We start from the raw sequence: 5,165 nt of genomic DNA on the forward strand, positions 1-5,165 counted from the left end.
TGTTTAGATTATTTCATTGCTTTATTGCTTTGTTCAGTTATATGTTATTTCAGCTTTACTCTATCCTGCATGCTCAGTACCTTTCAAGTACTGACGCATACGTGTGCTACATCTTCTCGTGATGTAGGTTCAGGTTCTCAGCATCCAGATCACGCTTAGATCGATTGTCGATCTTCAGTTCAGCAGCATCAGTGGTGAGTCCTCATTCTTCGAGGACTAGTGACATGTTTATCTTTATCGCTTTTAGTCTTTAGTTTCAGTTTTGCTAGATCTAGTTGGGGCATGTCCCAACATTTCTAGTCAGTTTAGAGGCTTATTTCAGACATAGTTAGATTCAGCTTAGTGTTGAGTTAATATCTTCTTGTATTAAACTCATCAGTTTTAATATATCTCAGATATAGTATATGGGTATTCCCCATCATTTCAGACTTACTTTATGACTTAGCTTCCGCATCAGTTATTATTATCTTTAGTATGCTCATGATCATGCCAGCAGGGTTAGCTTGGGATCACTTGTGGTCCTAGGTCCCGTGTCCGCGTCTCGGGGGTAGCTCGGGGCGTGACAATAAGTGTCACCATAATTATAAACCACACGTGCGCTAAAACGTGCATTTTTATAATCTATTTTTTACTAGTGACCTACAATTTCTATAATATTGTTAATTATCATAATTACGTACTTACTACACTTATGTTTATTATTTACAATGAAAAATTATTACGTTTGAATATAAATTTGACCAATATCGTAGACTACGTGTGCGTGGTGCACATACGCTATAACAAGTATTTTAATAATAAAAATTATTAGTCAAATCTTCATAAGAGTCACATAATTAAATTGCAACTCTATATGTCATAAGTTAATTGAATAAAAGAAGAAAAGAAACATTAATTATATTTATGTCATTCCAATCTAAAAGAATGACAAATTCAATATAAAAGAACTCTTCTCGGCTAGTCTTTTTTCATTTATTCTCAGCAGTGAATAATCTTTGATCTAGCAATTATTATGTTTAATTATCAGTTTGACCATAACAGTAAACTATATGTTTGAGGCACACGTACGCTAAGAAGAAAAAAACATTAATTATATTTATGTCCATCTAATTATTTTTAATGGTAAGAAATTACTTTTCAAGATTCAAGAACTGATTTTTCAGTATAAAAGTACCTCTTCTCAATCTTTTTTGTTCTACTCTACTCTCTTTTCTCACTCTATTGTGTAATGTACATTATTTATTATTTCATCGAACATTTAAATAAATATTTGACCATAACCATAGAGTACACGTGCGAGAGGCACATACGCTAAAACTTATATTTTTATAATCTTTTTTTAGTAGTGACCTACAATTCCTATGATATTACTAATTATCATAATCACGTAAGTACTACACTTATGTTTATTATTTACATTGAGAAATTATTACGTTTAAATATAAGTTTGACCAATATTGTAGACTACACGTGCGAGGAACACGTATGCTATAACAAAAAAAAATTGTTAGTCAAATCTTCATAAGAGTCACATAATTAAATTGCAACTCTATCTGTCATAAGTGAAGTGAATAAAAGAAGAACAAAAACATTAATTATATTTATGTCATTCCAATCTAAAAGAACCACAAATTCAATATAAAAGAACCATTCTCAGTTAGTCTTTTTTCATTTATTCTCGGCAGTAAATTATCTTTGATCTTTTTTCTCCATTTTGTTCTTTGTTCTGTAAGAGGTTGTTGATTGACAAAGTTGATACAATGGTGGTGATTAGTTACATAAATGATCATTTTCGCGCAGAGGATTTAATCTATTGTAATTCATGCAATACCCAAGTTGGATTTGTTGATGATCACTTTGATTTCGTACAAATTTTTCTCATCAATCTCTCTGCATTTGTTTTTTCTTTCATTTTTGAATATTCTGAGTTTTTCTTTCACTTGTTTTATCAATTTCATTTTTTATGGTTTTTTTTACAATGAGAATGGTGTTTATGATGTTTACTGCTAGCCATGAATTTTTCTTGTAGATCTGTGAAAACTCTGCATTTAGGATAATGTGGAATTATTTTGATAAATTTTACCTTACTACGTTTTCAATTAGTAAAGTATTTGAAAACAACCTCTCTACCTTCACGAGAGCGTGTATAATTTTGACAGATTTATAATTTACTTGTGAGATTTGTTGTTGTTGTGATTCACTTGCTTGATTTCATCTGCTCTTTGTAAAATGTGATTAAGCACAAAAACAACTTGTTTTGGTAACTATTTTTGTCTGGTTCCTTTTGCAGGTGCAAAATGGTAGAACAGGGGTCTTTAACAGTGTGTAAGTCTCAAGAGTTGATGCAATTTGGAAAATTGAGTAGTATTATTCAATTTATATGTAAGAATATATGTTGTGCATGTATGCAGGTTCAATGTGAGGTTCCTCAACAATGTGAATTATCTTCGCCATGTAAATGGCAATACTGTTGCTGATGTTTACTGTGTCCAATGTGGAATGCTGCTTGGGTTGAAACTTGTAAGATCCTAAATTACCTAATTTCCTTTTCATGAACAAGAGGATTTGCAGTTAACAAATTCATTCATTTCTCTAGATTGCTGTGCCCCGACCATCCCAAGAAATTAGGGAAGGAAGGTTCTTGATGAATTTGTAAGTTCCTTACATATATGCAAAATGTAACTAGATGTGATACGACTTGTAATACGCGTTTTAATTTGTTACAGGGAGAAACTTGTTTATTGGGGTGATTATTCCATGATATATCAAGAACAAGATGGAACTGTTGCTAATATCGATCAGGTTCTGTATGAACTAAGTGGAGGTGTTGTTGTTCATCAATTGGTTCCTAGTGAACAGAATGGACACGCCAATGTTGAGCATGCTCCTATGGATCAAGATGGAGGTGATGCTGAACAACTTGCTAATGCTATGCGCAATCTACGCATGTGAAGCAACTTCTTAAGGGAAATAAATAAAAAAAAAACTAAAAGAGACATTGGCTTCACCCGGACTCGAACCGGAGACCTTCAGTGTGTTAGACTGACGTGATAACCAACTACACCATGAAACCTTGGTGCTTCATATAATCCTGAAATGTTTTTATCCTTTCCAGTACTTATTTTTATTTCAATAAAAAAATTGAGTACTTTATAAGCACTTTTCATTCTATAAATTATTTTCGCTATAGCTTTTACTCTTATATTTGTCAAATCTATTTTGTAAACATTTTTCTTCTTTAAGCCGAAGGTTCTATCCAAAATAATGTCACTATTTAGGTTTTTCTTAAGCTGAGGGTCCAAGGTAAGAGCACAGCCCAAACAAAATTCAACTCAAATATCCGAAAGATGGCTTAATGAGAAGATCTAAGGATCAGACCAAATTTGAAATTAGCTGCACTATGAAACATGACGATTAGATGTTGGCAACAAAGCTAATGCTTAACCACTAAGTTATTTCAATCAATTAACAACGATATTAGTCAACTGGAGGATATTTATTGTAAATTGTAGAAACTGAGCTTTGTTCATTGAATATGTAATGAGAAATTACAATATCTAGAGCTTACGAACAGTTACAGAGATACCAAAACACAGAAACAGCAGAAATTAACAGTAGATCTACATCTAATGCACCTAACAACTGATCTAACCACCAAATCCATAGAGAGTCCTTCCCTGTCTCTTCAAAGCATAGACAACATCCATAGCAGTAACAGTCTTCCTCCTGGCGTGCTCAGTGTAGGTGACGGAATCACGAATCACATTCTCCAAAAAGATCTTCAACACTCCACGGGTCTCCTCATAGATCAGACCAGAGATACGCTTCACACCACCCCTACGAGCAAGCCTGCGAATAGCTGGCTTAGTGATGCCCTGGATGTTGTCTCTTAGCACCTTTCTGTGCCTCTTGGCTCCTCCCTTTCCCAATCCCTTGCCTCCCTTTCCACGACCAGACATTTTCACGGAGAAATTTGAAGAAGAAGAAGTTTCTAGGGTTTTGAATTTGGGTGAAATGCTCTCTTTTGGGTGGTGGATATTTATATTTGGTGGGCGGGTTTGAAATGCGACGGAAAATCAATCGTAGCCGCTAAATATTTGGGGATTTACTTGGTGATCGACGGATAATAATAGTGATCCATGTGAAAGGTAGAAACTGAATAATAACCGTTAGATTGGAAGGGGATCCGATCCGTGTGAGAGAAGATCTAGGGATGTTAATAGATTTTCCTAGTTTGTTACTACCTACTTACTCTTCCAACAATATTTGTTCACTATTAACTTTGCACATTTTAAAAAAAAATTATAAATAGAAGGGTAATTTTATTATATCACCATTTGAATAAAATAAATATAATGTCTTGAAAAATATAATACGAAAATGATTATATATTGTTTTCATGAAGTGAACAAGTATTGTTGAACATCTCAAAATAGTATAGTAAACAACTATTATTGGACGGAGGAAGTACTAATTATGTAAAAGAAAATTGGTTGATTTTAATTTTTCTAATATAGTCCGTTTTAATCTAAATCATAACGTTTTTCCTCAAAAAGCCTCTCATCATTGAGGTTAAACAATACTTTTTCATATTTTAGTTGTCATAGTTTTCTTTTTGAGAGTCAACATTTTAAGATGCATTTTTTTCTTCATATTGATATGAAAAAGATGCAATTTATAGTATATTTCGTAGTTTTGAATTTCTAAAATTTTAATTTAAAATATCGAATTAATTTAATTTAATTTAGCTTTAAAAATTAGTCAATTTGACTCTTAGGGTGTGTTTGGTATGAAGGAAAACATTTTTCGGAAAATGTTTTCCAATTTTCTCATGTTTGGTTGGGTAAAATGTTTTGGAAATCAACTCATTTTCCTCAAATTCAAGGAAAATGGCTTCCCTTTAAAACTTAAGGAAAACATTTTCCAAAACTTTCCTCCAACTTCAAATTACAATTTTTTTTAAAATCAATTTTTTTGTTGAAAAAATAAATTTAAAACTTATTTTTAAAAAAACATTTTTCAACTTCAACTTTTTTACCCCACCCTTACCTTGACCCCCCTCCCGCCAGCCTCTACCCCCCTAAAAGAAAAATAAAAATTTAATGTTTGTTTTTAAAAAATATTTTTAATTTCAAAATTTTATTTTCACCCCACCTCTACCCTCG

At 32.4% G+C, this 5,165-nt stretch overlaps 1 non-coding gene across 1 annotated transcript; it reads right to left on the minus strand.

The window, feature by feature from the left end:
* Positions 1 to 2,999: 2,999 nt before the first annotated feature.
* TRNAV-AAC (transfer RNA valine (anticodon AAC)) lies at positions 3,000 to 3,073 on the minus strand. Its single transcript has one exon. It is a non-coding gene; the product is annotated as a tRNA-Val (tRNA).
* Positions 3,074 to 5,165: the final 2,092 nt, after the last annotated feature.

This window comes from Solanum tuberosum, unplaced genomic scaffold (genome assembly GCF_000226075.1).
Source record: "Solanum tuberosum cultivar DM 1-3 516 R44 unplaced genomic scaffold, SolTub_3.0 scf00128, whole genome shotgun sequence".
NCBI classification, from domain to species: domain Eukaryota; kingdom Viridiplantae; phylum Streptophyta; class Magnoliopsida; order Solanales; family Solanaceae; genus Solanum; species Solanum tuberosum.